This window comes from Lissotriton vulgaris, chromosome 1_1, assembly GCF_964263255.1.
Source record: "Lissotriton vulgaris chromosome 1_1, aLisVul1.2, whole genome shotgun sequence".
NCBI lineage: Eukaryota > Metazoa > Chordata > Amphibia > Caudata > Salamandridae > Lissotriton > Lissotriton vulgaris.
In genome coordinates, this window is record NC_141685.1 from 345,283,285 (window position 1) to 345,304,686 (window position 21,402).

A 21,402-nucleotide genomic window follows, 5' to 3' on the forward strand; every position below is an offset into this window, starting at 1 on the left:
CTGGTTTCATTCCACATCGCAACACGACTCTGAGCCTGTGACGCCTGCATGGCGTCCTGGCGAGAGCAGCGTCATTGCGTGATCCGGCAATTTTGGTTTCTTTGGATGCTATGATGGCCTTTGATACTGTGGAATGGCCGTATCTCTGGGCGGCTCTTGCAAAGTTTGGTTTCTGTTCTGGTTTCATCGGTTGGGTGAAACTTCTATACTAGGAACGATTAGCTCAGATTGTGGTAAATGGTCGGGTTTCCAAGTCCTTTGTTCTGGGGAGGGGCACGCGACAGGGGTGTCTGTTGTCCCCACTTCTTTTCGGCCTCGCCTTGGAACCCCTGGCGGCTTGGCTCCGGTGGGAACCATCAATGAAGGGTATTCAGTGGACCCCAGAATTCGAGGATCGAATATCATTATATGCAGATGACATCCTGTTGTATCTCTTGTCACCTCGAAAGTCCTTGATAGTACTGATTGGTGTGCTGAACTCCGGCCTTGTGATTAATTGGACTAAGTCCTGTATTTACGTACTCTCGGGTGACACTCCCTCCCTACGGCGCGGCTGTCCTATACAGGTGGCGCAGACGGGATTCAAGAATTTGGGGGTCTTTATTACACTGGACCCCGTTGTTCGCTATGAACGTAATTTGCTTCCTCCACTTCAACGGTTAAAATCTGATGTGGCGGCCTGGTGTAGACTGCCATTGTCCCCCCTCGGGCGTGGAGCCCTGTTTAAAATAATGTCTTTGCCGCGGTTTTTATACGCGCTTCAGAACACGTTCGATGTAATACCGGCGGGTTATTTCCGTGAAGTGGAGAGTCTGCAGAGGCAGTTGATATGGGGCAGACGCCCGCGTATCGCCCTCGCCAAATTGACGCTTCCCTGCTATGACAGCGGTATCGCACTTCCTGATATCAAGCGATACTACTGGGCCTCCCAGCTGGGAGCGATCAATCATGGAATGTACGGTCCGGCTTTGAACCCTGCGTTCGAGATGGATAAGTGGCAGCTACCGGGTGGAGATTATAACAGGGCGCTTTACTCCAAATCTGCGGGAGTACAACTGTAGGGACCCACTAATAAAGCAGTGCAAATGTGGAAATGTGCGAACGCGGCAATGGGATGGACAGACCAATTGACCCGGGCTACTCCGCTTTATGCGTCTGATAAATTGGGTTGCTTGTGGAAGACGAAAGGCTTTGAGAACTGGGATAGGATCGGTATTAGCAAAGTAAGCGACCTCTGGGCCAAAGATAGGGTTAAGACCTTCGAGGAGCTGAAGGTAGAATACGAACTTAATGACAAGGAGTTTTTACGTTATATACAGGTCCGCCACGCGTTGAATTCGGTTTTTCCCGCAGGTGTTGGTATCCCGGAATCGTCCCCACTCGAAGATCGGGTGCTTGACGGATACGTTTCAGACAGCACTATTTCTCTGATATAAAAAATTGATTAACGACCGGGCTGACCTGTTGGTACACCTTAGAGAGGTTTGGACCAATGACGGTTTAGAATTAGATGATGGGGACTGGCAATCCGCGATATCCTCGCCCAAGGAGGTCGCCATTCCAGCCCGTCTCCGATTCGTGCAGCTTAAGATCCTGCACCAGATCTACGTGACTGGCCCTCGCTTGATTCGGATGGGTTATTATGTTGATGGGTTGTGCAAGCATGGATGCGGCCTAATTGGTACTTTCCTCCACATACTTTGGGAATGCCCGGAGATAGCAATGTTTTGGAGTCGAGTACATGCAGTGATGACAGAGGTCACGGGTGTTGCACTGCTACCCGAAGCCAGGCGTTGCTTGCTGAATGTTTGGGAACCGACTGATTATAATGCAGCGCAGACTCAGTGGGCCACCCTGGGGAACATGGTCACCAAGAGAGATATAGCACAGTTGTGGGGCTCCCAGAGGCCGCCCACGGTTTCGGCATGGAAGGAGAACATGGACTGGTGTATGTTTCGTGAGAAAACGGTGTATGCGGCATGTGGTAGACCAAGGAAGTGGGGTAAAATTTGGGGTCAGTGGAATGCGTACCGGGGCGATATGTGTACACCTCCCCTCATAGAAGTTCTGGATGCTCCTCTCTCCCCCTGACCCGACATTCCTAATGCTATCTAGTCTTAATGTGATGTGGCTTTGCTTCCCCCCTGCTCCCCTCCCCCCCTTATTTTTCATACTGATGTTTTGTATTGCATTGTGATACGTTTTCTCCCCTACTTGAACACGTCCCCAGCTGTATGCCTATTACTGCCTTGTTTGTTATTGTTACATTTTCAATAAAAAGAGTTTTAAAAAAATTAAAAAATAAATCTGCCAAATTCCGCGAGCTTGCGAATTTGATTTTTTTGGCGAGTTCGCGAGATATTTTACCAGTACGGGAACAAGAACTTGCGCATGCGGACGCAGCGGTCGCAAACATGTTGTTTCCACCTATCCAGCCTGCTCGCGATACCTTTTTCCTGTTTCAGGTCGCAATGACATGTTCGCATTCGCAATTTCCAGTTTCGGGTCTCAATGACGTGTTCGCGTTTGCAATATCCTATTTCGCGTTGCAATGATGTGTTCCCGATCGTGGCGTTGCTCGGCCAGCTATCAAAATCTCCCAGCGCGCGCGAACAGGGAGGAAAACTCATCAGCGAATGCAGAATCATGCTAAGTCAATGCGGCACACGCGAGATTGTACTTTTGAAGCGGGAACAAGAAAAAATATCCACCAACTTGGGATTGCAGATTTGTGGGCAATTCCGCGCGATTCACAGATCATGAAATTGCCAAAAATTTGTAAATTCCGCCCATACTTAGCAACTCCCTCATCTCATCCCAATAAATAAAACAGAAAACTGTCATACTTTTAGTAAAATAACAAATAACTATCTTTACATGATAAAATGCATCTAGTCATTGCACAAAAGTGAAAAGAAAAGTTTAGCAAGCAGTACCTTTAGTTAAACAGCAAATAACTCTATTGTTACATGCTAAAATGCTTATAGTTATCTCACAAAAGTGAAAATAAAAATAAAGCAAGCAGTGAGAGAGGTGAGGATGTTGGGATCCTCCCTACCCTAGGGGGAAAACCAACCAGATGCCTTGAACAGAAAGAGCACATCATGCTGAATGATTCGATGGTTGTTTCATCCTCCTAGGACCACCCCAAATACAGTAATTTGCAAAAATACAATCCCAACCAAAGGCCCTGCAAAGCATTATGGGACAGGATTCTAGAGTGCAGTGGATATTATAGTATCCAATAATAAAACATTCCTCAAGGGGGAGGTTCTCCTGGCTCAGCTGAGATCTAATACTATAATATTCACTACACTCTAGAATCTCGCCCCATAATGCTTAGGGTAGTATTTCCATTGTTCCCTGCTTCCCTCAAATTTGTTTTGTGGACCATAGGACTCTGAGCACTTTACCACTGTTAATCAGTCCTAAAATGCATGTGCTCTCTCCTCTAAACATGGTTTGATTGTTGTATCCACATTTGGCATATTTAATTTACCAATTAGCACATAGTAAAGTGTACAACATGTGCGCAAGTGCTTTAAATTAAATTGTATTAGTGGGCCTGTAGCATTGATTGTTCCACCCACAGAAGTAACACTATAAACACGTCTGAGGCCTGCCACTGCAGGGCATGAGTGTGTGGTTTACACTACCCAGCCAATTAAAATTTAAAACCCCTTGTCAAGCCTTAAATTCTCCTAGTTCCTAACCTTGGGCGAAGCACCATGCTACGCTCGCGTAGTTTGCGAAGTTTGTGCAACTTCGCACTACACGAGCTGCACGTAGCACAGTGCGAACATGTGTAGCACAGCGTAGCGTAGTGCAGCAGTCATTTTTTGCTTGTTCGTGGTCCTCAACGTTAGTTTGCGACCGCGAGCAAGCAAAATGACATCCCGGCGAGATTCTCAACGCCGGGAGGTCAGGTTTCTCATTGCGAGTGGTCGCGCATGCTCGCGATGAGAAACTACCAGTCCGCATTGAGAAAGCTGCCACTCGAGTAAAAATCTACTCGAGTGGCAGAAAACTACAGCTAGCACTGTGCAAGATGCCATTTTCAATGATTGCACAGTGCCGAATGCTTGTCCGCACTGTGCAATCATTGAAAACGCATCTTGCACAGTGCGAACATGCTACTACCCAGCTTGCGTAGTGCTACGTGAGGTTCGCGTAGTGCGAAGTGCACTTCGCGTACCTTCAGGTAGCGCTACTTCGCGAACTACGCCCACCCCTAGTAGTTATTACATATAACTCACCACTAAAGGAGGCCCCTGGTAGCCCATAGGGCAGTGTGTGGTGTAATTAAAAGGTATGACATGACTTTCACATGTCCTAGTAGTGGAAAACTCTCTAATTCATTTTTCACTGCTATGAGGCCTACCTACCTCACATGTTAACATTGAGAATTCGTTATGACACTTATAAGCTGTAATTCCTAATTAGGGAGAAATAGCTATGTCATGTGTGATATCATTGAAATGGTGATGATAAATCCTCTTTACCGGTAAAGTTGAATTTATCATTACCCTTTCAAAAATGCCACTTTTAGAAAGATGGCATTTTTTCTGCTCTTATCCCTGTGAGCCTGCAGCCTGTCTCCGATATACATCTGGGGGGAGGGGGTTACAGCTGGACTTTGTATATTCCCTCTAAACAGCCACACACAAAAGGAGCTTTGGTATGACTGATGGGCCACCCACATCCTTATGTGTCATCCTGGGCAGGATGAGAGAGTGGAGCTCACACTTATACCTGAATAGGCTGTGTCTGGTCCCCACACAAAAGGCTGCATACCTCACTTCAAAGGAACAACTGGATATTTTCTTCGGTTTCCAGCCTTCTTCGTGAACTGCACACAATGACTGTGCCTAACCGTGACAATTTCAAAACGTTATGCTACATGTTATGGGTCAAATCTGGAACTGCTCTTAAATATCTTCTGGACTCTGTCCACCTTTTCAATCCTTCCCGCCCCTGGAGATCATCTCTGCAGACTCAGTTTGATGTAACAAAAATCCGTCTGGCTCGCATGAAAGGCCGAATTTTTTCTTACTTAGGATAACCTCTGTGGAATTCCCTGCCAGCTTCCTTGAGAGATTTGATATCCCTCCCTGTTGTGCGGCGTTTTAGGCTCCGATTGAATTTTCCCGATTCATGCCCATATGTAGGTACAATTAACTTTGCCCTTATATAGGCATAGAAATCAAGCCCTTATTTAGACATAGCCCATGCCTACCAAATACAGGCAAGGCTACTTCCACCTGTACCAAACGTCACAACGATTTATTGGAAAATCGGCTTAAGCAGTTAGGGAACTTCCCCTTGCTTGAATATTGATTTGTCCAAGTACTCATGTACTTTGCAAAGAACAGCTATTCCCTAGGGGTTCTTTCCTGACATTATTATGCCCGACTTTACGTAAAAGTATAGCATTCCTTGACACCTTCAAGGTATAAATATACCTTCACTTGCTCTAGCAAGACACAGTGGTTCGGAGCAGTTCGACTATCTACTTGCCCAACGCAGTTCGCTACAACAAATGCTGAAGGAAGGCAACCCTCCAGCAGACGCACTGATCAAGAAGCTGTCTCTTCTCCTGCCGAGAATCCAGCTCCAGTGTTTCCAAGCTCCCCTTACGGGGTGTTTGGAAATTGAGTCTCGAGACAGAGATACCAGACCTTCTTCATTCTAACTAAGGTATGGAGCTGATTAGCACCTAGAGAAATCTTAGATAGATTCTTGGAAAAGAAAACTAAACCTAGGATACACAATACTTAATTCTTCCCGCGTACTAAACTTAGGTTAGGTACATGGGGGTAGGCGTATTTTAGAAGCACCAGTTGAGCATTTTTAGTCATTATTATTTATGTATGTATTTATATGGCTTAGAAACCATACAATGCTCTTACAGTATTATTATTCATTTTTTAAGCTATTTTTATTGATTTTTTAACCACACGTAACCCACTTGTACATGGCATCTTTTCATTGGGAAGCACATTTAAAGTACATTGCATTTATATCCAGCATTCATAGTTGAAACAACATCAGCAGCATTAGTCCATAATGTCTTTTAATACCACCTGGACATATTGCCAATCAAGGCCTACTCCAACATATACTTTTGACGTCATCCCATGGTGCAATGCTTCCTCAGTTTTGTGCCTCCTGCATATTCCCACCCTGTCCCCCCCATCCCCTAATTCCCCTCTACCGGTGTGCTCCAACACCAAAATCAATAATAATGTAGCGTCTCTTCGTGTCAGGAAATTCAAGTATACGGCCTCACTCCAGTTAGTCACTCAGCTATGTGAGTTCTACCCCCCACCCCACCAAGGACTACTCGTAGTTCCCTGAGAACCCTCCAGTGAGTCTGCATCTGAATCCGCCTCCGGGTGTGTCAACAGCCCCACTAATGCCTCCCAAGCCTGCACAGTTTCCATTGCTAAATCATTATTCCTTCTCCTGGCCTCTTGAAGTCGAACCATGGTCTCACTGGACACCCATTTTACAAACTCCTCTCTTCATCGCTCTACACTAGGGCCCTGTCTGGATTTCCACTGCCTTGTCAATTCTCGCTTAGCCAGCAATAATTCTAGGCCCAAGAATTTACTTCTGACCTTAGTGCACTTTGTGTGTGTAAACCAGTGCAGTACACACGCCCCCATGTCAGGCTCTACCTGTCTGTCTGTCACCCCATTCAGGACCTCCATCACCTCCTCCCAATATGTTCCAAGCTGCGGGCAGCTCCATACCATATGTTGAAAATCCACTACTTGAGTGGTGCATCTGGGGCAAAACGCTCTCTCTACGTGAAAGTATTTGACTATCATTTCAGGGGTTAGATAGGCCCTATGTACAATGTGGAAATGAATGAGCTGAAACCTGGCATTCTGTGTACCCTTCCATGCCCTTTCTACGATTCTGGCCCATGCTGTCTCAGGAATATCCCTTTCCAGATCCGCTTCCCATTTTTCATGCAGCTGCATCAGTGGCTGCAGTCCCTCCTCCATCATTCACCTGTATAGGCATGTCACTACCTTTTCCGTCCCGCTTCACTTACCACATACTGACACGTCAATGATGTCAGGGGCTCCACCAGCCCAGTCCCCCAATGTTGCCCTGGCGGCATGCGGCCACCAGGGCAACATGCTGCAAGTAGCCAACTCAAGGCAGGTCATATCTATGCTGGAGCATCTGTAAAGGTAGTAGGGCCCCCTCTTCGTTCAAGTCTCCAATCATCTGTAACCCTAGATCCTCCCACTCCGCCAGCACAGTCCAGTTCCCCCCGTGCAGGAAGGCCGTGCACATGCCCAGGGGAATTTCCGGCCCATACGGACGCAGAACACCACTCCTGCGCTTATAACTGTTCCAGATAGTCCTGAGCGTTTTCTCCTCACTCGTCAAAGTGTCGAGTCGCAGCCACTGCCACAGTACTACGAACGAAAGAGCATGCCTCGGCAGCCACCTGTCCTCTAGTCAACCGGCCCCCTAAATTCTCTAGCCACTGCCTGCGTAAGCCACTGCAATTGGGCCGCCAAATAATACCCCTCAAAATCAGGGACTGCCAATCTCCCGCACCCTTAGGCCTCATCATCATGGTCAAGGCTACCCGCCACCTCCCATTTCCCCACAGAAACAGAAATCCCCCCACTGTGGATCGCAGTGTCTTAAACATTGAGCTCGGAATGCTGACCGGCAGCGTTCTAAAGTAATATAGTAATTGGGGAAGCGCCACCATCTTAAGCAGCACCACTCTACCCGCTACCGAAAGCGGGAGAGTGCTACAGAACGCCATATTCCCTTTAATCCCTCACACTGCTCTACTCACATTTCCCTCCAAGAGGTCCGCCTGTTCATGATAAATGTTAGTTCCCAAATATTGCATGCAACAAGGCTCCCACCGCAATCTCGCCAGGCCTGATGGATCTACCATTGCCCTACAAACCGGGAAAAGGCAAGTCTTCTCCCAGGTCATCCCGAGCCCTGATACTTGCCCAAATGCCCGCAACAGCTCCGTCGCCCCAGTATCGAACTATGCAGGGTCCGCCAGAAACATCAGCAGATCATCCGCATAGAGCGAGATATAGTGTACCTCCCCACGAACCTCTATTCCAGTATGGTGCCTCCCTGATCTAGCCTGGATCGCCAGTGGTTCAATCGCCAGGGCAAACGGTAGTGGGGAAAGCGGACAACCCTGCCGCGTTCCGCGTCCCACCGAACAGGGCCCTGACACCGTTCCCCCCTTCCGCACCCGGGCTGCCACCGAGTCGTACAACAGTTGGGTCCAACGCACGAACACTTCGCCCAACCCCACTTTGCTCATTACTTGAAAAAGATATGGCCATTCTAGGCTATCAAATGCCTTCTCTATATCCCCTGATAAGATCAAGGCTTCCACTGCCATTTCCCGGCAATCCTCCAGGATTCGCAATAAGCGCCTAATACTGATAGCCGTATTGCATTTGGGAATAAAGCCCAATTGATCTCAGTGCACTAACTGTGACATGTAATCTCCTTGCTCCTAGCTCAAGCTCAGCAATACAAGTCCTTCCAAATAGTACTCAATGTCCCCAGCGTCCACAGCCAGCTGAGTGCGGTACATATCCTCATAGTACTCTAGGAACCGCCCATTAATCCCTAACTGCGTGTATAGCAATTTACCTGTGGTCGCCTCCAAGCCTAAAATCGGTTCGCCTCTTGGATTCGGGTTGGCCAGCCATGCCAGTAACGCACCCGATTTGTCCTCCTCCACTTATATCCGCACGCTATAATTCTTATAGTCAAACAAGTGCAGTCTCTCCATTTGTACCGCAACCGCTTCCCTGGCGTCCAGCACCGCTGCACCTGGCTCATGCCTCCCCGGCCGGGCTCTTTCCTCACCTCTCAGTTTGCTCTCCGCTGCCTCAAGGTCTGCTATCAATGTTTTCCTCACCCCCACTACCTTGCTGATGCAAATGCCTCAAATGCATCCCACTCTATTGCCGTTGCCATCCTCTCGTTCTCCACATAGTACTGGGCCATACCCGCCCTCAACTCTTTGCTGAAGACCGGGTCTTCCAGCGCCTCTGTGCGGAGCGGCCAGGTCGGTATAAGTGGCCACTCTCGGCTCCATCTTATCTTCACTAACAACGGGCTGTGGTCAGAAAGTGTCCTTGCTAAGTACTCACTATTTAACACCTTGGCATGACATCAGGGGTGCACAATATGGCATCCAATCGCACATGCAGATCGTGGATGCTAGAGTAATATGAGTAGTCCCTCTCACCCAAGTGCTGCACCCACCAAGGGTCAATAAGTCCCCTATTAGTTTGCCATATCTTCATTGCCTTAGAGTTCTGGTGAACTGGGGCACCCGTTAGCAGAGGGTGAGACCCATCCTTGTCTACATCTGCTATGGAATTAAAATCCCCCCAGTATAGTCACCCCGGTCAGGTAGGGAGCTAAACTTCCCAATAATGCCCCAAAGAAGGTCGGCTGATCAACATTTGGGGCATACACACTGCACAAGGTCAAATCCACCCCATCTAGAATTCCCCTCGCTGCTACAAACCTTCCCTCTGGGTCAATCAATTGTTGCGTTGGTTAAAACGGGATCCCTGATCTGATCCACACCAGGACACCCCTAGCATATGCCGAATAAGTCGTGCTAAATACCTGCCCGCGCCATCTCTTCCTTAGTGCTGCCCCCTCAGTACGGTTGATATGTGTCTCTTGGAGGAGCGCCACCTGTTCCCCCGCCTCACTAGATAGGCATGTATCTAATGGCGTTTCTGCATGGAGTGAAGCCCCCGAACATTCCAAGTTATACATTTCAGATCGCATAACGTTCCCATGATTCATGCAAACCGTCCATCATTTCCGCCCTCCGTCAAAGAGCATGCCGGCACCCCTAACGTCCCATAAACCAAACCCAACCCCCCCCCCCCATTCCCACCCCCAGAACAGGTGCTACAACATTAGAACCCATCCAAACTACCATTCAAAACACTCCCCGATACACTCACGGAGATATCCCCACCCAAACTTACGGGAGGTGAGCCCTCAGCTTCAGCGAACCAGATGCCCAGCAGACCACCAGCCCATGCACAACCCCGGTAGAATACGCTGGACTCCGCCAGGACCTCGCTACTTTTAACTTGATGTAACACTTGTTCCACCGCCCCCAACAAGCTACTGCCCTTGTCAAATCAACCCAATGCAACCTCACCCCCTATTGGCCCCCCGGCCTTCCAACCAGTTCCCCTTTCATATCCAGCCAGAGTCTACATCACCCACCTACGATCTCATCAGATGTCCCAGCAGTCACTTGCGGCAACTTCAAGCTCCCAGCCTCCAAGTGCTCCTCGTCTTCTTCAAAAGACCCTTCGTCAGATTCAGACCGTGCTGGGGGTTCCCCCTCCATCTGCTAGATGGCCATAACAGACTGCAGTGCTGCAGCCCTTCCCTTCTCTGTTTGGGTCTCTGTTGGTCCTTGGGCTGCCTGGTGGCGTCTTCGATTGCGCCAGATCCTGTGCGGGCGGGGTCCCTCCGTCCTTGCTCCCATGTTGCTGCCTGGCTCTCTGATACACGCCTTGTACAACTCCAACCAGTCCCAGGCCCCCTCCGGGCTATCATGAAAAGACACCTTGCCATTCACCATAATCTTCAAATGGGCCGGATACATCACAGAATAGTGAACACCTTCATCCCGCAGCCCTCTCTTGACTGCCATGAAGGACACCCTCCTGCTTTGGACTTTGAGCATGTAATCGGGGAACAATGTCACCTTGCCATTATCCACTGTGTAGGGGCCCGCTGTCCTTGCTCTGTTTAGGAGGAGATCCCTGTCCTTATAATGAAGCAGTCTGGCCACCACCGGCCTCCGTTGTCTTCCAGGAGGCAAGGGCTTGGCCGGCATTCTGTGAGCCCTCTCCAAAGTGAAAAAGGTGGACAGACCCTCCGGTGCGACCGTTCTCCGCAGCCACGCCTCCAGGAAGGTACCATGTTGGTTACCTCTGCTCCCTCCAGTAGCCCCACCACACGTATATTGTTTCTTCTGTTCTGCCCTTCTGCCTCCTCTGCCCGCCTCTCCAGCCTCTGCAATCGGGTCTGAAAGTCCATCACTCGTGCTTCCATTGACTTCTGTGCAGGTCCCAAGGTTTCTACAGCCCCTTCCGTTTGTTTTACCCTGTGTGCGAGTTTGGCATGGTCCGCCCAGAGTAATACCAATCCCTGCGACACATGCGCAATGTCCAACTGCAGTGCCTCCCTGGTGTTTGTTGTAGCCATTTGTATTTGATCTATCTGATGTTGTAGCATCCCCTCCGGTTTCATCGTCATCCCCTTGGAAGCTTCTCCAGGCGCTGTGTCCTCCTCTTGTTCCGCTGGCGCTCCCACCTGCTTTCCCCGTGGTTTGCCCATGGTTCAACAGGTCGGCAATCCCGTACGACTCCAGATTGGATCCATTTGCAACCACCATCCTTCAGTGTGTCGCACTCCGCAACCAGGTCCAGTACAGTAGTCCACCTGCGCCTCAAAGCTCTGCGCTCCCTCCCAGAGGCACACCCTAGCTAGAGACACACTCCTCACACTCTGCTGGTCTTCTCACCTGCTTCCAGTCCAGCACGCAGGGCAGTCCGGCCTCCAGCTGGGCTACTTAGGTCTCCGCCCAGATCCGTAATTCACTCAAGGTCTGTCGTCAATTACCACTGTGTTCCCCGTGTGGGGGGGGTCCTGAGAGACTCCGCCCCAAAGAGTCAGCGGTGGTCGGGACCCTACGTCACATCCAACTGCCAGAGACACGGGGTAGCGCCGCTTCAGCATGATCCACCAGGCCACTCCACTCACTTCCTACTCTTGACCCCGTCCTCATCTATGGTGCCGCCCAGCCCGCCCCGTCGAGGTCCTTTGCCAATGGCCACCCTCTCGCCATCACCAGGCTGTGAAATCTCAATACTCTTCCATAGTGCGCAGTCAGCGAGCTAATCACCTTCACAACCTCCTATTGCCGTGCCCGATATTCCTGTCCAAAAATGCCTCGATGTTATGCGGGCACATGCTCAGTCAGCCGTGGGTACCAACTTCGCCCAACTCCACAGCCACTTCACTTCACTTCACTACGGTTGAGCTGATCCCCAGGGACCCAACGCCCAATTTTCAGGCTCCTGCAGTGGAAGCAGAGTAATCCCCCAGTGTCAACCGCATAGCTGGCACCCCTTTTGCAACCCTGCATCAAGGTCCAGTCCATGCCCAACTTCTGTGCCTCAAACACCCTGTAGCTTCTGAAGACAAGTCTCCCCCTAGGTCCACATCCACACGGGGACGGCTCCAGATGCTCCTCACCCCAGCTCAGCCGTCTCCTGCTCACTAGTACCTCCTGGCCGCTCCTCTAATCCTCCAACACATCAGGGGGGGCCACCACCATGCCCCCCACTTCTCTCCACCACTGCTGGCTCCAGGGCTCCACTCGCGGCAGTGCAGACAACAGCCGCCACCCTCCTCTCACATGGGGGGCCCACCGCGATGCAAGGGACGCCCCGGTAAGGGATCCGTGCCTCACAGACCCATGTCCCTGGCACACTCCGGTCACGCCCGCAGCTCCTCCTGGGCTGTCGTGGCACCTCCGCCGCCACTTACAACGAGTGCGGGGGGGCGCCCGCTGCCGAGCCCGTTTCTTTGCTGCAGCCCCACCATCCGCGCAGGTCTTCTGCCCGCCGCTTGGGTGCCGCAGCGGCAAGCGTCCTTCTCAAATCTTCAAGCCCTCCCTGCATCCAGCCGCAATCACCTCAGAGCTGCCTCCATTTTAGGTTGTGTCCGCTACCAGGGCCAGCAGGGTCCCAGGTCCTCTGCTCCCCACCGGACTCCCGCTCCTGCCGCCCAGACTGGCCTTTGTTAGTGTCAAGCCAATCCTGCAGCTCCAGGCTCTCCGCTGAGCCTCGCCCAATATGTAGCTCCTTCAGCCAGGCCGGGCTCAAGGTCCACGTGCCAAGATTTTGGGGTTGTTCTGTGGTCCGGGCAGATCACCGCCGGTTCTTCCACCGTCACACCCTGCAGCCGCCAAGTCACCAGGCCAAGGCTTCCAGGTATTTTCAGCACCCGCACCAGTCATTGGGGGGTCTCATTCACACCTCCTTAGCAGGATCAGAATCGGGGTCGGCACGGAGTTCTGTGCTCACGGGTCCGGTCCCATCTGCCTCTTGGCCACCACACATACAGTATTATTTTATAATATTGTTTTCGCTGTACGCAATATACTTTGCAGTCTGCATCACAACTGTAGCACTTTACTTCTTTTGCAAGAAAAGAAGACTGTTAAATAAATCGTTATTATTGAAAACGCCAATCTCTCTATTTCTCTGCAACTCAGTTGAAACGAATCATGCACGATTGACTGAGTGAAATACTTATCTATTGTTTCCGCGACTCTAGAGATATATTTCTTATACTTGGGATACAAAGTTGTCATGTTTATGCGGTTGTAGAAAACTAATCCCTTTTTGTGAATTTGAGAAAGTTTCTAGTGACCTCTGAGCTAGCTGGCACTCACTATTAAGTTTAATATATTCAAAAGAGACCTAGTCGATCTCAATCCTACGTCTAATCTATAGGATATATTATTCCAATGGGCAGAGCCTATTGGGAATATAGGAACTACACTACATGGCGCCCAACGTTTGGTGAGGCACTAATTTAACGCTAGATACTAAAGTAACTCAGTCGTGCTTTTCTCAGAGACCACTTTTTCCCGTAAAATACTCCAATAGACGTCTGGAGTGGGTAAAAGGATAAAATATCCGCCATAACTGAGTAGGACGAAAATCCTATGTATTAGTTTTTGGTTTTGTTCAACGTTGAAGAATACAGTGTTCCAAAATATTGTGCACCTTATCTTTGTTTCCTTCAAACTTGCTCTGCAAACTTTCAGTCAACAAAATGCCGGATAGCGACAGCGAGAATAGTGGAGCTGCAGGTAATCATGCCATGGCAGGCTTTGACGTTACAGGTTTCCAAGAGACCATCCCAGAAAATGTATTTAAGGAAAGCCATCGCTATAAAACTCATAAAAAATGGCCTATCATCAAGAGGTGGTAGGGTAATTTTTGTGATAGAGGCACATGAATATCGACAGACAGAGGTATTCTAATCATGGATTATCGTCCCTGAAGCAAATCCACTACAAAGAAGAGGAAGGAATACATTCCTTTTGAGGATGTAAGAAATTCCACTAACTTACCAAGAGCATGCGCTCTGGTCTAAAGGCGCCAAACAACATCAAAATCACATTACCAGGCTAGGTCCACTAGGTAGACCAGGAGCAACATGGTCGGTATTATCTAGCTATACACCACATCCTACCATTGAAGAAATGACAGGTGCAGAATTATTAGTGCAACTGAAACAACTAATCAAAATCCAGAGACAATTGGTTCGATATATCATGCGGACTCTAACAGTCCAACCTCCTATAAGGATTCCACAACACACCCCTTACCAGAGGAACACAAATAAAATTACACCACAGACTAATCAATCAGTCATTGGTAAATTACCCGCAAAACAGGAACTAATTCCATTCAGGATAGCTCAAAAAATTACTCAAATCGAGGCAGTATTTCCTGATACTACACCTCATGAGAAACTCAGAATTCTAACAATCTGTTTACCAATGGGGATCGCACCACACCTGGAAGACTGCGACACTTGGGGTACAGTCTTTGCTGCAATCTACACAAAAACACATGGTGTTCCGTCAATGTCGGTGATACCAGACTTCCTGAAACAGATTCAAAATGAATACGGGGCAGAGCCTGCTTTAAATTTACGTATGCAATTACTGAAGGATTTCAAACAGGTCTCAACAATAATATTAGCTAATATTAAAGGTGAAGCAGCATCCGTGGCGATCCGCCAGAAGTTAAGAGAATTTGATATAACTGAGCAACTACAAGAACTGGGCCAGAATAATTGAAAAATCCTATGAAGAACTAGGTAGAGACAGTTTGAGTGGTACACCAGTGAAACCCCAACCAACTGAAAGTCCTGAAAAGGTCTTTATTAAAACACTCTTAGTCTTCCTAAAAAGAAGTGGGAGAACACTAAACAAACTTCTAAAGAGAAGCGTTCTCAATCCAGAGGTAGGTCTTCTCAAGAGGAGCCCTCTGAAAAGAGGTATAACCTCAGGAACAGGGACAATTTGAGAAAACCTGACAGATATCAAGATACTGATACACGTTCCTCTCGTACCTTTCAGACTTCATCACAGAAATCCAAAATAAGAGGACAGTCAGAACACAAGGTGGAACGCTTGAAGTCCAAAGACGATCAACACGTTCCAAAAAATAAGAAAATCCAATTCACCAAAAAGAAGGTAGCAGGTCTTAAAATCAGACATGCCGAGGATCTTGAGGACACAACTCAAGAACGTGGAGTGGGCTCAGACAATGTTGGACAGCGCAGCAGAAGTCACCTTTGCTCGCAAGATCTTGAAGGATCATCTGGAGACAGTGGACTTGAATGAGTACATCCAAGTTGAAACTGCAGATACCTGGGTTAGTGTCCCACACAAGGTATATGAAGTAACACTACAGATGGAGGGGAACATAACTAGAAAAATACAAGCACTCTTTTGGGAGAAGCTCTCTCAGGGTTATGATATTCTTCTAGCTGAACAAGACTGGCCACCTGAATTTGTCGGGGAGTTCCCACATGGCAAAGACATCCTTATATCATAGAAGCGTCCTCTAATCTTAGAGGGTGACCCTCTGGGCGCCGCTTTGTAAGTCGCAAACTGCGATTTATATGCTTTAAACAGTTTGTCCAACAAAGTGTATTGAAGACAAATCTTCTTAAACAATCATTGTGTTTATTCAAAACATGAATACATTCTTCAGTATATGTTGTAAATCACATATTTCTTGAGTATTATATTCCAATTATGGGTGATGTTTCCAATGCATTTCGTGCCACCCTGGACAATTCGTCAGGGGAATCAGAATGAGAAAAACAGTGTGTGTTTGTGTGAGGAACCACACTCTTGTAGTGACATAAAATCTAATTATAATGCTCACAAAACTCTAATCACAAATTGGTGAAGTAAATGTTGAAGAAAATGAGACTTAGTTCATTCAACTGTGAAAATTATAACAGCTCATAAGTCAAAGTTCATGAGTGATGTTAAAGTGCCTTAGTTATTGTCCTGTTACTCAATATTACAGAGTGTATTAGTATCCTTTTTACTCTGAAGGTGACTAATAAAGTTATTCAAATGAAGTGTGTAATTGAAGTGCAACCTTGATTATAAAGTTGTGAAAATAACGGACTTGTTGGGTAGAGTGCACCGACAAGAAACTCTCTCTAACGGACTTATTAGTACTGAAAATACAAAACGGCGTGGACTAGCGTGCAATGCTAGCTTATAAAGTTCGACAAACTCTCTGTAAACCGGCTTGACATATAAGGTGAAACCTTACCTCCCATAAATGATGCGGGCGCATCGGCAGTGTTTCGAAACAGTGAATGTGGCGTCAATGATTATTCTAGCATTTTAAAAGGAAAACATAGAGAGCGGGTACGTGACCTTAAAAAATAATACATCGGCTGGATTTTAAGCGCCATCTTGAAATGGTTATATTTGTACTGAAGAATTATTATTTCTCCAGCTTTTGGGGTAAAAACCTCAGAATGGCACTAATGAATAACATTGTGCGTAAAAAATATAAAACATTAGATATTTCTATCAGTTTCTTCTGTCAAAACTTTGCACCGGAAGGTAGTAGTTTGAACGCTTTCTCACTTCTGTCGTCTCCCCCAGGGATTCAAGAATAGTCCAAGGTTTTTTTCAGCCAGAGTAACAGAGTTACTACAAACGTATGATGATGAGGCATTATCATATGTGGATGACATATATCTAACAGACGATGGCTTGGACAGGCACTTGAACAGAGTGAATATCATTATACTTGTATTCACCTCTGAAGGGTATAAATTAAAATTTAAGAAATCTAGAATTGGCCACCTCAACGTCCCTCTTCTAGGAAACAAGTTATCAAGTGAAGGCAAAAGCCTGACAGGCAACTTTTGGGGAAAAATGTGCACTGCTCCAACCTCCAAAAACACTAAAAACTTAGGGCCCGATTCACAGAACTAACTTAAGACAAAATCCTAAACTTACTATTTTTGGTATTCACAGAAGGTAGGATTTTGTCTTAAGTTTGTCTTAATACAAACTTAAGACAGACTTAAGACAAAATCCTAACTTAAGTCTGTCTTAAGTCTGTCTTAAGTCAAACTTAAGACAAAATCCTAACTTCTGTGAATACCAAAAGTAGTAAGTTTGTGATTTTGTCTTAAGTTAGCTCTGTGAATCGGCCCCTTACAGTTGACTCTAGGTTTCCTAAATTTCAGAAAAACGTACATTCTAAATTACTCAGAATTAATCAAACCTGATTTCAAAACTACTAATTGGACTCAAAAACACACAGAAATTTTGAGTTCATTGCAAACAGACATGTTAGCAACAACACATCTACAAACACGCGTAAACGTACGCAACCTTGTGATCCGAATCATTCCAGGAAGACGCAGATTCACATACTTAACCTTTAATGAAGGAGAAAAAGTACCCATAGCTTATAAATCACACTTGTACACACAAGCAGAAATGAAATTCACTTCTACAGAAAAAATTTGGAGGTTCAAACTGCAGTAGGAAAAGAGAGAGCTCTTGAGTAAGCGTATAATGGTCATTACTCCTGTACCTGCCTGAGAGGCAGTGATGAAAGCGAGCATTCCAAATGCTAAAGCTTTACATCCAAGATGGATACAATGAGTTATTTCTCTTGCTGTAACAGAGGTTAAATATGTTTTTGACCCTTATTTGAAAACACAAGAATTTCTACAATACAAACAAGAATGTCCTCTGCCTACTGAGATTCTGCCTCTAGGACAGTATGAATGTATAATTTATACAGATGGATCAGCACAGCCCCCGATTGGGGTTAAACAAACTTATAGTGCTGCGTCCGCGATCATTAAAGGCCGCTGGCGAGATGGCAAATTCTGACCAATGGTCACAGAAACACCATCTCTAGGAGATTGTACAGCTCGGCGAGCTGAACTACAAGCATTCAAGTTGGTACTTGAAAATACTGATCGCGAATTCCCCACACTCATGGAAAGGGGCGACCACTCGGTCCCCCCGAACGTATGGTGGAGTACCCCGATCCCCCCGGGAAGCCATCTTGGGCGGGAGGTGAGTCTCGGCTGGTATGCCCGAAGCGGCGTAGCCGGGGCGCGCTTTTTCTCGCCCTAGAGTGGGTTGTCCTAGACACTGAAGCCGCCAGCCACGCCCCCGGAGGCGGGCGGAGGCGGGTTTACGCCCGCCCGAAGAAGGATAAAAGGAGCAACAAGCCAAAGAAGCATCCTCTTGTTCCTGTGCTCTGAAGCTGCACCTCCCCGCTGCACGTGAGCTCGAGACGGAACGAAGAGCCATTTTTGAGCGTTGTAATTTTGTCTTTGATTCTTTCAGATATCATCGTTGGAGAATGCCGGGCAAAAAGGTCGGAAAGCGGGTCGGTACCGATCAGATGCTCCGCATGCTCGTAAAAGACATGGCCGAGATGAAGAAGCAGATGGCTGCAATGAACGGTGTAGGAGGCCCTAAGCGAGTCGTCGGACCAGCATTGCCGGGAGTAGTCCCCAGCGGGAGAGGCAAGAGGTCCAAAAGGGGGGCAACTGGGGGAGAGGCCCCGGTTCCCGATACACCGACTGAGGAGCCAATCCCGGTTCCGAAGGAGGGGCAACCAATCCCCGTCGTAGTCACCCCTGTGAACGGGGGGGATATGCCTCCCGAGTTGGCTGCACAACTGGCAGCGTGGTTGGGGAAAGATAGTGAGGGCACCACGGCAGATGATGCCAGGGCAGTAATGAGGCAATTGCGAGAATCTAGAGAGGCTGCGAAGGCACCATGTTCTTCTGTTCCCCCACAGGCTCCGGTGGGTGAAACCGCAGCGGGCACGAGTTCGGCAGCGACTACAGCTTCTAATTTAGGTAAGCGGCTACTGCCGATTGCGGGGGAGGGGTCTGTACCCTCACGAAGGGAGAAAGTGGCTCAGCATATTCCAATTGAAGTCAAGGAAAAGATTTGGGCTGATAAGTATGTAAACATGTTTTCTTTGCTAACTGATCACTACGAGATCGAGCATAGGTAACTGGGGCAGAGCGTTTGGCATATTCACTTCAATTATGGGGGAACGAAGGCCTGAGATGTTGACCGAGTTGCCTATATATCAGACACGTATTATGAAGTATTCTCAATCATATGAGGGCAATCAGTGGTTTTGCTATGATAATGTTTTTCGGAAGGCCAAGGAGCACGACCCAGCTTTGACCTGGGATTGTTACGACTCCATTTCTTGGCAAAAGATGGAGAATTCAGGCATGTTAAAGGCACCATTGTCGGGGGGTAACGGGGGTGAGTTTTCCCGCCATTCATCTGGGACGCCCTTTCGGATGGGTGCAGGTAACGAGCATCACTCGAAGTCGAGTGGCAACGCAGGTAAAAAGGGAATCTGTTGGAATTTTAATAGGGGAAAATGTACAAGGCCCCAGGGTCATGCAAGTTTAGGCACGACTGTGGGGGGTGTGGACAGTCCTCGCATCCTGAGACCATGTGCAGAGCCAAAACGGGTGATAACGGAGGTAGGGGAAGCACCAAACCGGTCTGAAATAGTCCGAGGGGCGCCTTTACCTACCCTGGTTGATACCATGGCAATGATTCCTTGGCTCAATGAATATCCGGATCATGTCTCCGCTGGGGTGTTGCGAGACGGGTTTTCGTATGGTTTCCGCATCCCAGTGGGGAATTTTCAGGGTAAGACGCATTGTAGGAACCAATTGTCGGTCCTGCAAAATACGGCGGTGGTACAGGTAAAGATTGGGAAAGAGTTGACTCGGGGGCGGGTTGCCGGACCATTCGACATACCACCAGTTGCTACCTTTGTTTGTTCCCCATTGGGAGTGGTCCCCAAGAAGGACCCGGGTGAGTTTAGATTAATACATAACTTGTCAGCCCCGCGAGGTCTTTCTGTGAATGATGCGATAGACCCGGGGGTGTGTTCGGTGCGGTACGCATCTTTCGATGAGGCCGTCGCCATGTTGAATCGCCTGGGGCCCGGAGCGCTGATGGCCAAATCAGACATCGAGTCAGCGTTCCGTTTGCTCCCGGTACACCCAGACGATCAGCGTCTCCTTGGTTTTATGTTTCAGGGTCGCTATTACATGGACAAATGTATGCCAATGGGATGCTCCATATCTTGTGCTTATTTTGAAAAATTCAGTTGTTTTCTGCAATGGGTATTCACGAGAAAGACGGGGTTTCAGCATGTTATGCATTATCTCGATGATTTTCTGTTCCTGGGGGCAGCCGGGGACCCAGAATGTGCACAGGCTTTAAAGGAATTTTGTGGTCTGATGAGTCATTTTGGTGTGCCATTGGCGCCAGGTAAGACTGTGGGGCCATCAACTTCGCTCGAGTTTCTTGGAATAGAGCTCGATTCAGAAGAAGGTTGCTTCCGGTTACCCAAAGAAAAGGTGGTGAAATTCAGGGCCTCCCTTGAAACATGTATTCGGGAGACTAAGGTGAACTTGCATCAATTGCAGCAAACTGTGGGTCAGTTGAATTTTGCCCTTAGAGTAATGCCAATGGCCCACCCCTTTTCCCGCTCGATTGCACAAGCCATGGTCGGTCTTAAAGAGGGACACCACCGCACAAGGCTCTCGGCAGAGATTCGCTAGGACATGCGCATTTGGTTGGCATTCCTGGCGGATTTCAATGGTCGGATTGTCTGGAACAAGCCGGCGGTGTCCTCCGAGGAGCTGGGGCTGTGGACAGATTCGGCGGGGAGTATAGGTTTTGGCGCCATATTCGGTAATCAATGGTCGGCTCAAAAGTGGCCGTCATGGTGGCACGAGTGCGGGCTGACGAGTAACATTGCTTTTCTCGAACTTTTCCCTATTCTGGTGGCCCTGAAAACATGGCCTGAGGGGTTTCGGGATCACTCTGTGGTGTTCTGGTCCGATAACATGACCGTGGTTGAGTGTATCAATAGTCAGGCAGCAGGTTGCAAATGGATTCTGAGATTGCTCAAGGAAATTGTGTTGTTGTGTATGCAATTGAACGTGCTCTTTAGGGCAAGACATGTACCGGGGGTACTGAACCAGGCTGCTGATGCGCTTTCTCGTTTCCGTATGCAGGCCTTCTGGGGTTTTCTGCCCACAGCGGACCCGGTGGCGGCACCCTTTCCCGAAGCTCTCTGGTCTCTCGGTGCCCCGAACTACAAAACCTCGTGGGAGAGAGTTTAGCACCCAGGACAAGGAAGGCATATGAAGGGGCGTTCCGTTCCTATTGGTCCTTTTTGGGTT

The 21,402-nt window shown here is 48.2% G+C and overlaps 1 protein-coding gene across 1 annotated transcript in view; it reads left to right on the forward strand.

The window, feature by feature from the left end:
• Nucleotides 1-21,402, forward strand: part of LOC147747155 (sodium/glucose cotransporter 4-like) — a 447,273-nt gene that overhangs the window by 118,122 nt on the left and 307,749 nt on the right. The window lies entirely within an intron of this gene.